Genomic DNA, 12,240 nt, shown 5'->3' on the forward strand with positions numbered 1-12,240 from the left:
TATTAAAATGGAAGAATATATGTGGCCAGCCTGACATTAATTAGGATCTGATTCCGCTCTTATTAACAGGCATGCGATTCCATTGACTAAACAAGATGTTGTACCCTTAAACAGACTTTGGTCTTTAATTTTCACACCATGAGATTGGCACTGATGTTTCAAAGCCATTACAGCAGCAGAAAGCTTGACCCTTGCTGTTTGCTACCAGCTGTATTTGCAGAGCATGACCATTCGATTACACCCATCAGTTAGCGAGGGAAGAGCACGTGGAAGATCAAAAGTGCCATGATTATTTCCATGATTTTCCCAAACCAAAGGTCCGATGCCGAAGCCATGTGTGTCAAATGTCAAGCCCTCCTTCCAATGCTTTCTTTCTGAGCAGACCCTCCCCAGATGCCCCCATTATTCTGCCTCCATCTGTGGTCTGAACATGCACTCAACGCACTGCAGGGATGGTGGAAGGTGCATGTGAACAGGGCAGCAAAGCAAGGTCTGATTTGGACTTCATAACCGTGGTAAGGAGCAGAACCTAACACCCACCTTAGGTGTCAGCACAGAGGGAGGGTGCACTGGCGATGGGGCAGTGTGTGATCACTGCTCTGGGATGGCAGCTTGAGGTGAGGTGGTGGGGGGACACCAGGGAGCAACCAAAAATGAGAGGAAAAAGGGATGGCAAGGTTAAAAACATACTCTTGCCTGCCTGACACTAAGCCCCGTGCCTGGCTGGTGGTGTGCTAGGACGTGAGCCCGAGCATGGGAAAGCAGATGGAATGGCAGATTTGGACCAAGTGGAACACCCCAGAGCCTCACAGGGAGACAAGGCTGCCTTCTGTGGGAGCCTTTGCCAAAAATCCCACCCCCCTCTGAGCATCCACAGATGCCCTGCATGTCCATACAGCCAAAGGGACGCAGCCAGATGGGAGCTGGGAATAAGGTAGCAAACAGCAAACCCGATGGAATTTTTCCACTGGTTTTAGTGGACTTTTGATCAGGCCCTGAATGAAGCAGAGCTTGGGCGTTTGACACCAAATCCTGTCCCAGTTTTCCAAAGACAAGGAGGAGGGTCAGGTATTAAAATGGGAAAAACAGGAGGTGAAGCTGCCTCTCGGAGGGGGTTCTCATCTGTAAAGCTTCTGCTGTTCACAGACCAGCGGGCGCAGAGGAAAGGGGAGACAAAAGGGCCCAAATCGCTACGTGAGGGAAGGATTTGCAGTGCTGAGATGCAGAAAGCCTGCCCCTTGAGAGATGCTGTTTCTGATCTGCAGGCACACAAAGCCTTTGTAATTGCCAGAGTCATTATTTGCTGTAGATGGCAGAGAGGCATGACAGGTACTGCAGGACACATAATAAGCTGGAATGAGCACTGATGTTCACCCAATACCATCAAAGATCGGGCTCATCACAGGATCCCATTTAGAGTCCACAACAGCAGCCCTGATATCGCTAAGGAATACGTTTCATCTAAGTGCAGACCTCACTCATTGCAGTCCATGGCTGTGTATTTGCTATCTCCTCCTCTGCTCCCAATTGCTGCAGCTACAATCTACCCACTCCAGCTTAACCCAACAGTGTCTCTGACCCACTGTGTGTTAGAAAAGGGCCACCTGCATTTTAGTCACTCCCTAAACCATCTCCAGTAATGAGGAGGCTGGTAACAGCCTTAAACAGCATATGTTAAAATTCATTTATCTGTCAGCCCAGCTTCCAAGGCTGCAGGTGCTGTGCTGCTCTTGTGCACTTAGAGGCTGCAAGCCGAGTTTCAGCTCTCAGACATGTTCTATTTACCATGATTCCCAGATGCAGCATCAGTGAACACCCCGGCATCCCTCCTCGCTTCCTCAGCATGCCAGGGAAGGAGAATATGTCTAGACAGAAGGCAAGGATGAAGCTAGGGATGATTTTTCCTTCAGCAAACCCCTTGATGGCTTTCAGCACAGGAATGACAGCTAGGGATTTATGGCTAGGTTGCCAAGTCCTAGCAGACAGACACCTTACTCAGGTGCTTTTGTGGGCTTGGGAGACATAGGAGACAGCTGCTGAAACAGCACGGCGTGGGAGGATGTGTTTAGTCAGAGCTTCGTGAAGCACATTCCTGAATGTTTATAGCATTCACATTGGACTGTGCAATTTATGGCCACTAAGGCTGGATACGAGCGTTCCTGCAGACAGACACGCGCAAGAACTGAGCCTGAGCAGCAGCTGACTTCGCTGGAGATTGAGCCCAATGTCCTGAGCACTTGGCTTTGCTATTTATTTATTAGCACTTGAATTTGGCACTGTGAACTTCATCTTTTGTTAGTAACCAGAGCGCTCCATGTGAATAAACAGGAGAACCATGGAATCATAGAAAGGTTTGGGTTGGAAAGGACCTTAAGCGCATCCAGTTCCAGCCCCCTGCCATGGGGTTGGATACCTCCCACTAGACCATGTCACCCCATGCTCTGTCCAACCTGGCCTTGAACACTGCCAGGGATGGAGCATTTACCACTCTTCGACAACTCTTAACTATTGCTGTAGGGCAAGCTGCAAACACAGAACAGGGCACACGTGAGTTTAGACCAACGAACTTCATTGGCTGACTAATGTTATTTAGAACTTCATTGGCTGACTAATGTTATTTAGAACTTCATTGGTTGACTAGTTATTCAGAAACTATAGCAGCACAACCTAACAAACAGCCCTGGCAACCAAAGATCCAGTAGCAGAGGCCTGGTTTGGTATGCAGATACACTATAAAGCCAAAATGGCACTTGTTTCATTATGTTTCTGGAATATAGTGAATTTTCCTCCACTTATAAAAGAGCAGAGAGTAACAAATTTTGATGACTGTAATTAGCCTCCCATCTTAGTTTTGTGGCTTTTCTGTTTAATGGTTCTTCTCCAGGAAAACCAGTTCAACAAGGGCTCAACTCTGGCTTGAAAACCTGACTAACTTCTAAAGGAGGCACTAATACAGCCTGGATAACCACGGACAGATAGGGCATAACTGGAAGGGAACCAAAGAACGCAGAGAAAACAGCCTTAAGGGACAGTTATTTGTACCAGGGAAGCTCTTTCCTTCAGCTGCAACGCAGAACTCAAACTCCTTACCCATGATTAATGCATTCACACTTCTAAAAACATGGGACACTTTGACTATGAAGTGAATTTTCAGAAGATATACAACAATATCCATTAAATGCTTTGTGTTACAAAGAAAGACTGGGTCTCCATCACGCTTTGCACTTCTTCCAGTCCTCCGTTCAACATTCCTGTGCCGTTAAAACTGGAACTTTTGAGTGCCCAGGCTGTATTTGAAGACATTAGCTTCTAAGCAAGCCAAGCTGGTAATGGTTTAGGTAAGTTTTCATAAGTCTATGTAAGATTACATAGGCCATTGGCAGGGTCAGATATTTCCACATCTGCCTGACAGTCCGTGCACCAACTACCAGCAACACTGGATGGTAGCGTGCCATGGCCTACGGGCAGAGCACTGGTGGCAACCAGTGGGTGCTTCATCTTGTGGCTTATTAGCCTGACATGCACTCAGCCTAAATTAGCTGCCTAACTGCTCTAGGAGTAACAGAGGGAGAACACGAGGCAGTTCATCCCTTTTGACTTACCTTAGCACACAGCTCTTAAGACAACTAAACTTAACACCTTGCTTTTATCTAGCTTGAGTTAGACAGGGTGTGCTTGGGACTGCCACCAATACAACAGGAACTTTCAGGTAACTCAAAATGGCTTTAAGCTTGTCGTACCCTTCTTGACATTGCCCTGCTTTGCTGTCAAATTCACTGTCTGAAGCAAGCCTTCCAGACTAACTGGCTGTGCAGGTGAAAGGAAGATTTGCAACCCATTGCATTAACTCAAGGCTAAAGAGATCCTTAAAGCACTGCTGTTTGTGCCCAAAACCACATTACATCCCTTCCAAATGTTGCCTAACCCCTAGACTAGCAAGATCCCCCTGTTCTGCTGTAACTTGCAGAGAGGTTACCATACACTTATGCTGGTGCCACATCACCATACAAGAAGGCACTTGAGCTTTTACTGCTACTTCAGATCAATTTGTTTTGCTTACAGATTTACATTCAGGGGGGTAAATTTAGGGGGTTTTGGCAGATTTAACCTGTATCTTTCTTGAAGTGACACACAAAGAGTTCTTTTCAATGTCCCCCAGTACGCTTCTTATCCTTGAATTACTGAAATAAGCACTCCATCTTGGAGGAATTTGAATTCCTTGAGGTCAGAGGAACTGGGCATTTATTCAGTTAACATATTATTATAGCGGTACCATCGCTCCTGCAATTAGAAGTCGTCTTCAGTCTGTTAGATCATCAGAACAACAATATTCTGCATGATTTCAGATTAAAGCCTGTGATGTGCTCTAATTGCCAGGAAATCAGTTCTCTTTATTAGAAATATTTCCTTAGGTCAGTGCTCAAGACTCCCAGGATGGTTTGCATTGCCAAGACAAATGACTGCATTCAAATCTGTAAGCAGATTTAGCATCCCTCTTCCAAACAGCACTGTCCTGCTGCCTGACCCCTACCATGCCAGTAAATCCCATGTGTCTTTCAGAACTCATGTGTCGCCCTGTGAAAGCTGGGAACAATCAGTTGCAAATATAGACTCGGGGGCCTCATGAGTCAGCCATGTACTTATATAGCTCTTATCTCTCTGTGGGGGAGAGGAAGGTATAAACAAAGGATCCCTTCCATTTCTTCAGACTCACCCAGAGTCTGATATACAATACAGCAAGTTCCCTAGAGCATCCACTGAGAAAGTTCTTCTCTGCCATCCTCATGAAGAGCTGCCCATGAAGCTGGTGGGAGCCAGCCCTTTGCATTTTGAGTGCACATGGAGAACCGAGTAGGCGTTAATACTTGGCAGTGATCACAATCTACCCATGGTTTCTGAGAGTCACAGATAAACACTGGGTCCTAATGGTTAAAACTGTCTTAGTCCCCTTCCTTCTCACCCCAGCACCTGCTGAAGTGCTCAGGAAAATAGAGCTCCTATAGACAATCCACGCCGTGCCCAGGCACTTGCCCTTTTGACTCCAAATCACTCCCAAGGCCTTCAGAAATCCTCAGCCCCACCACCTCAACCAGCACCTCTAAATGAAGCTGTACCTACCATTCTGATAGATTCAGAGTCCTGCCTGGCAAGCAAGAGGCTGGTTTAAAACATGAAGGTCAGTTGGTCAATAGCCATTTACACCAGGTTGGTCCTTTGAACAGCATCGGACCACGCTGTCCAGATGTTAGCTTGGATGCTCCTGCCTCCACTGCCTGAATGGTGAGTGAGGGGCTTTCTCCTGCCTCCCCCAGGTCCTCCTGCTGTGCAGGTGTTCACGTTTGTCCTTAAAACCTCTACTTATTCTCTGCATACACATGAAAGAAGGCCAAGGCATAGCAAACCTCACCAGAAAGTGCGGATTTGGGGAGAGCAGAAGCACTGGGAAATTCAATTTGAATCTAATTGTTTCAAGTCCCACAAAGGGAGCAATTTTAAACTTTTTTCAGTGTTTGAAACGTTCATTTTCAACTTAAGGAGTATTTAATTCCTTTCAACACTTCATTCTGAGATAGCGTTTCTCATTTCGAAAGCATCCCAAGTTACAAGCAAAAGAGCAGACACCCTAAAAATAAATATTTCCCAAATAAAGTGTTACAGGTCAAGCCAAAATCATTTTTGTATTTTCCTGGAGAGCCTCATAAACTTTTGGGATTTTGATTCAAAACCCAAATTCTTCAGCCAGTGCCTTGACAAAGCCTTTATTTTCCAAGCTCTACTCGCACAGGACGTTTCCACCATCAGGTCTGTGCTCAGTGCTATAAGCTTCTCTGGATTTATCACATGTAAGGTGATTTTATCCTGGAAGAACACAAGAAGAACCATTATGGTTGGAAGGCCCCTCTGTAGAACACCCAGTCCAGAGCAGGGCACACAGGAACGTGTCCCTGAGGGTTTGGGATGTATCAAGAGAGGGAGACTCCACACGTCCCTGTGCAGCCTGTTCAGTGCTCTGACACCCTCAGTGTGAAGAAGTTCTTCCTCATGCTGAGGAACACACTTGTTGTGTGCTAGTTTATGGCCATTGCTCCTTGTCCTGTCGCTGGGCACCCCTGGAAGGAGCCTGGCACCATCCTCCTGGTGCCCACCTTTGAGATACTGATCTGCATTGATGGGATCCCCTCTCAGTCTGCTTTTCTCTAACCACTTCTCATCACAACCACCACAGGAGACAGGGAGAGCCAAGGGGAGATTTCGGGCAGGATGCATGGTGAAGGAAATAACTGTTACCTTCACAAGCAGGGAGGCAAAAAGCTCAGGAGAACCACGTCTGTGGCTGCTCTCTATTGCCAGGAGCAGAGAAGGGTCCACCAGAAGCCTGCTGGATCTTGTAATGGGGGCAAATGCAGCTCTGCCACCACCTCGAGACCTCCTTCTCCATCCACACAGCCCCACGCAATACCCACACCAGACTTTACTGACTTTGTTTTGATGTGTTTTGGTTCTCATCTATCACATCCATGGGAGGGGGAAAGGGGGATGGTAATTGAATTTCATTTTAAAGACTCAGAAGTTACGCTTATCTCTCTGCCTGCACATGGGAGCGTGTGTCCTGGCGGAGCGAGCTGACACCAGATGGTTTCCAGGCAACTTCTGCAAGCCACGAACAAGAATACGAATTAGAATTAAAAACCAAAGCCCAAACGAGTCAAACAAAACATATAGCAGCTACTCCACACAAAACCAGCTTTGACTGACGCATAAAGTTCATGCGAGGTCCTCTGTGGGATTCACAGCGCTTGCTGCTAAGGAGAGAAAAACCAGCATCAATTGTGAGACACACGATAAGCAAGTTTATGTTGACAACACACATAGCTTGTGTGTGGTAAGAGGCCTGTCAGGCCACGTCCGTGTGATGATATTACTTGATTGCTGGAATTCCATAACGCAAGTGTTCCGGGAAGACCAGCCTGAGTACATCTAGGGGCTGGAAAATGGTGTCATTGACACCAGTTTTTCCCTCCTGTCCAAAGGATTTTGCTTTGCATTTATCAATTCACTACACCTCTTTTTTTACAAGTGATTGGTAAAGTTTGGGCAAAAAGTGGTGTCCTTGGGAGCTGCCTTTATCTGTTTCTCTTCTGTGTACTACAGGAAAGAGGTTAGGTTATCCTGCAGTGGGTAGGAATTGACTGCTCTCCTTTTTAAATCTCAGCCCAAGCTTCAAGATTAGGGTGAGGTCATCCCATTTCCCTCAGAATCTATTCTTCCCATATGTTGCCCAATTTATTGAACTACGTAGGTCTCGGACAGAACATGACATGATCCAGAGCTGCATCAAGAGTCAAATTCAGTCCTTGGTGCCACAGCTTAAAGGTTTCACACCCCACACTGTCAGCTTCTGAGGATAACAAGGGTTACTGGATGAAGCGTTTCCAGCCTTCCCTTAAGTTGAGGAGGGGAAGGAATGCCTTGCAGGGAGTTTAATTATAGGACCCCATTCTGCTCCTGCATTCACCAGCATGAATGAAAAGCAACTGCCAAAGCCTGAACTCGGCTGGGATCAGGGAATTTGCATTATCAATGAAGATGCTAGTGGGTATTTTAAAATCACTACTGTTATTCCAAAGTATGTGTTCGAGTTTCAAGAAGGGAGATAGCAAAATCAAGGGAAGTTATTAATAACCAGGCATCCAAAGGGGTTTAATTTACAAACCACCTTCTTCTTTTTCTTCCTTAAAGGTTGAAGGCACCGTTTGTCTGAGAGTGAGACTCTTTCCTTCGAGAAAGTAGGTTATCAGTAGTGACACTGAACACATTTTGTTGTTCATGTGAAGTCAGAGCAAATCAGGTCATAGACAGAAAGCACAATCTCTAAGCCCAACTCAAGCTTTTCTCCCAGCTCTGAAAAATTATTGACCAGCAAAACTGCTGGGCTTTCTTCCAACTGTTAAGTTATGTATGGACCCATAGCAACAGCGTGTTTTCTCTGCTGGAGAACCCAGAGCAGCATCCCTGATACTTCAAATCCCTCCATGTGTATTCACCTCCTGATCCTCCTGAGAGATGGCCACTGAGTGAGCACTCCTGGGCTCCTCCTGTCAAAGCTGGATGGAGTTTGTAAACCCATATTTAACCCCACTAGCACTTCCTTCCCATGCATTTGGCCTCAGTTTCTGGAGTTAGCCCTTAGCACTGGTGGGTCACCATGCACATACGGTTTTAATCTCTGACAGATTTCTTCATGGCTGCTTTCTTCAGAGTCCCAGTGATCCACTCACACCATTGAGACTTTGGCAGGCTCAGCAAACCCTGAGTGAAGCTGAGGCAGATACTGAGGCTCGCCTCCTTTTTCCTGCAGTCTTCCCATGTGTGTCCAAACTGACAGCTCTGCTCCCTTCAGTAAATACTGTCATCACTGGAAAGCTCACTGCCTGCAGACAGAAAGGGGCCTACATAATAAAATAAGGAGGAAAAGTTAGCAACAGGCCATGGTGTGACACCGATTATAGAAGTAATGATAGCAGAGGCAGTCGGGGTGAAATCTGGAGTGACGCAGCCTCTCTGCTGCCAGGCTTTGGCCCTTCCAGAGGAATAAACCCGTACAACTCACAGCAACTCCGTGTTGGGACTGAATCATCTGTCTACTGCAGGGGCTCCTCCACCCCTCACTACCTTTCACCAGCTCTCCATCATCCAGAAGAAAGGCCAAGGGCTATTTCTGGGGAGGTCTTGGAATACTCAGAGAGGTTGCATCAGAACAAGCAAAGGCAATTTCTCCTCTCAGGCATTCGAGCTACTGCCTCAGGAAGACTTACAAAGAGCTCTCAGAAACCCAAACCCACAAAACTGGATGTTTCTTGTTGTAGTTCTAACCCAGAATGAAGGACACCAATAGGGCTTGCAGTGCAGTATTATTATTGTTATCACTACTACTACTACTACTGCAGAGTGAGTACCCAACATTGCTCACATACTAGAGAAGCTAAGTGCTGTCCTGCATTACCTTTGGGGATTTTAGCGTTTTCCAAGGCTTTTAGCTTAGCCACAAGGGAAAATTGAGCAGCAGAGCTGATGGAGCTGCACCCTTTGCCCCCATGCACTGCTTGATGTAGAAGTGAAGCACTAGATCACCAGTGGTGGTCGCATGGTTATAGACATCCCCATTGTGCATCTTGGCTGCTCACACCCCTGCCAGCACGAGGGCAAATCTGACATGAGGTCACATTGGAAGATGCTCTTAGGGAAGTTCAAGTGGAAAATTTGGGTTTTGCAAAATTAAACTTCAAACCATGGATGACTCAAACCTAGGCCCTGTCATATCTGTACCCCAACAGTGTGATAGGGAAAGAGGGCTCCAAAAAGGACTTAGTTTACCTCTCTTGTGTAAGCAAACACATGGCTATGTATGAACAAGTGTCCCAGCAATGGCCAGGTGTGTTTCAGAAACCTTTGGTGGCTTTAGGGATTTAAAAGACCATTCACCCATGAAAGTCCTTTTCCATGCCCTCCAGTAAGGTGATAGCCAGAGCTTTGTGATTTCTCTTCCACGAAGGAGCCATCTAACCCAAAGGCATGGTGTTGCCTCATGGTCTCACTATTTCAAGGATTTCACAGAAGAAGATGGCTGAAATTTACTTATTAGGGCTTTACTTATTAGCATTCATCTTTGTGGTTCATCTCTTTTAGAGATCTGAGGCCACTGCAAGATACAGGAACATCTGTTTCCTGAAGCCAAACTTACAGTCATTGGTAGCCTACTCTAATTGTGAGTTTGTGGGCAGAAAAAGTACAATGTGTTATGCACACACACATGCACACAGAGTACTCTGTTGGTGGCTTAAGCTAAAGCCTTAAATCAAAACACCAGAGGTATCAGAGCCACAGCTCTGCAGGCTCACCTTGCACAGTGTTCAAGAGCCTTGCACCCGATGATGGATCAATCAAGGCTAAATTCAAAGGCAGATGTTTAAAGACTAAAATAATTCAAGAGAGTAAGGTCTGAATTTTTTGCATCTAACGTGATACACTTGCATGAAGACCCTATATGATCCTATATGAGCACTCTAGAAGTTTTCATCACTGGAAAGGAAAGGGAGAGCTCTCTCCTGTCCATTGACTGCCAAGGAAGCTCCCAGGAATGTTATTCTAATGGAGGACTCTCAGCTGAACGCTTGAGGCTACATGTTGGGAACAGAGGCAGTCACTAGTACACTTGCCTGCAGTATTCAGGCTTGAGTGTAGACCAACACTCAATTACAGGCCTCACTGCTCCAGTGATGGTGCAGCAGGGGTCCAGTTGCTGTGCAGATATGGAGCATCTGCCCCACTTCCTGGTGCTCTGGTGGTTATCTGCAGAAGCTGCTCACCTGGAGGAGTGGAAATAAGACAGTGGTAGCCAGAAAGTACTGAAGCAAACCCACTGAAGCTAGCAGAAGACAGTGGTCAGCATCTGCAAGCCATCGAATCACGTGGCGAGTCTCCGTCCAGCTCTCAGTGTATCAAGGTCTCTCTCACAGACACCTTCACAGTCAGTGATGCTGAAATGAGAGGGTCATTCCCTTTCACGGTGCCTTTCACGGGATGCTTTTCAGCCCTATGGATCTGCCCATACATGCTGCCGTGGAGGAGAAGACCCCATGTTCCTCAAGGCACCCTGTGAACTGCAGAGACTGGTCTTGTCAACACCTCTCCTTCCAAACCCTCACTCCCACTGTGCTTTTTTCAAGCATATTTAAAGTTCCCTTTCATGTAATTGGCGATTTCCTTTCCCTCCCTCCCACATGTTAGGTTAAAAGGGGCAGGAGGTCCTTTTCTGTATTGATTTGTTTTCCTGACCTTTCAGATACACGCAGAGAAGATCAGCAAAACGGCACTGCAAAAGGAGCAGAACAAAAGCGCCGTGCTTGCTCTCATTTAAAGAAGTGAGGCAAACACGAGACTTAGCATCGAGTAGGAAATACACCGTCTGCTGAGGAGCAGGAAGAGGCTGTCTGTAAGGAGAAGGGATGGCGAGGAATACCGCTTGGCACTGCAGCAGCGATGGAGCAGGCTCTGGGAATGGGCAGTCAGCCTTCAGAGAGCAGTCATCATCTCAGAGGGGTTTTCTTCTTAACATTTCTTTTCATTCATTTTTTGGGGGAAGAAATGTAACTTAACCGGATAAATCCCATTGCCACATGAAAGGAAAGCAGATAAATTATTCTTAATCCTTGATATTCACACCCTGCTACTAAGCCACCCCCACAGCACAGTGCACTGTGTGTGGTACCATTATACGTGCTGTAGAGCTGGTTAGATATAAAGCAGACGCCCTGATCTCCAAAGCTCCCCTGACACTCTTTGGTGAGTGCATCATGGTGGTTCGACCAAATTCTAAGCTGGGTAGCAACATCCTTTTCCTTGCTTAATTCCTCTTGTGCATTCAATAAGATCTGATATTCATTTCCCCTCCCATATCTTGTAGCCCTGCTTTGCTCTATTCCACACTACAAGCAGACATAGCACAGCAAGGAATGAAGCGATTGTTACAACGCCTTTACCAGCCTCACAGGGACATGAGGAGGATTAATTAATTGCTTTTATAACCTAAGATTAAAAATAGTATAATCATAATAAAACCCGCTTCCTTCATTATCAGAATCAGTTACTAAAATCCCCAGTAAAGACAATACGGGTTTCCTACTAAAAGCAAAATCGGGACTGTATCCTAATCTCACCCCTGCTGGGAGGCACAAAGAAACTAACCCAGACTAACTTTTACGGTCAGGAAATTATATCTCATTAAAGGCCCGTGTAACATCCTCTTTCATAATTATGCTGAAACAAATTAGGACCATTTTAGTTCTGCAGAGAAGAATTGAAGGAATCCATCCATTGATGTGGCACCACTAATCCACCTTCAATTCACACATTTAGTTAATTCAGATTAAGCTTTTCCTCAACGACTCTGCATAAGCAAATCCTCACTCGGGAGCAACCACCTCCCATCACAGATAGCGACCAGCAACATTCCTAAATGCAGGAACCTTGTGGATGTATGTAGTCAGACATGGGCGATGGTTTCTTCAAAGCCACAGAACTCTGAGATTCAGGCCTGAGCACCAGAGAAGTGAGGGAACTACAGAGGAGATGCCCATAGCCCCTCACTCAATATGTGACCTCAGGCTGCTCCAAACCACACTCCAGAGGTGGTTTGTAACCCCTGAGGGCTGTCAAGCAGCCAAGAGCAGGTGGGATGTG

At 46.3% G+C, this 12,240-nt stretch overlaps 1 long non-coding RNA gene across 1 annotated transcript; it reads left to right on the plus strand.

Moving 5' to 3' along the window:
* The first annotated feature begins 431 nt into the window (after window positions 1-431).
* LOC133274900 (uncharacterized) lies at window positions 432-11,786 on the plus strand. The gene is made up of 2 exons (XR_009745328.1): window positions 432-617; window positions 10,844-11,786. It is a non-coding gene; the product is annotated as an uncharacterized LOC133274900 (long non-coding RNA).
* Window positions 11,787-12,240: the final 454 nt, after the last annotated feature.

This window comes from Pezoporus flaviventris, unplaced genomic scaffold (assembly GCF_033815535.1).
Source record: "Pezoporus flaviventris isolate CSIRO_AGI_PZ_B2104156 unplaced genomic scaffold, CSIRO_AGI_Pfla_v1 ptg000037l, whole genome shotgun sequence".
Classification (NCBI taxonomy): Eukaryota; Metazoa; Chordata; class Aves; order Psittaciformes; family Psittacidae; genus Pezoporus; species Pezoporus flaviventris.